Raw genomic sequence first — 337 nt, 5'->3', positions numbered from 1 at the left:
ATAAATTATTTCTAAAATGGAAAAAGATCAATAATATAAGTGGTCAATATTAAAGGAATATTAAATAAATTATCACGTAAATGTTATGGGATATTTTAGTTATTTAAAATTATGTTCATGAAGAATTTCAAGGCAATGACTAAATGATGAAAGTATAAATTAATTATGAAATTATTCAATGGCCTATTAAAAATGCATTAAAAAGGCTGGGAGGTATGCTTGCTTTGGCAGCACATATACTAAAATTGTTGTACACACAAAACAAGAATGTTTTCTACAATGCATCCAACCAAAAGCTGGTCTGTACTAAGACCCTAGTAAAGAACTGCATCATGCT

Source organism: Pteropus vampyrus, unplaced genomic scaffold (genome assembly GCF_000151845.1).
Source record: "Pteropus vampyrus isolate Shadow unplaced genomic scaffold, Pvam_2.0 Scaffold8682, whole genome shotgun sequence".
NCBI classification, from domain to species: domain Eukaryota; kingdom Metazoa; phylum Chordata; class Mammalia; order Chiroptera; family Pteropodidae; genus Pteropus; species Pteropus vampyrus.
The sequence above is the reverse complement of the archived record's forward strand: the minus strand, read 5'-3'. Positions refer to the sequence as shown.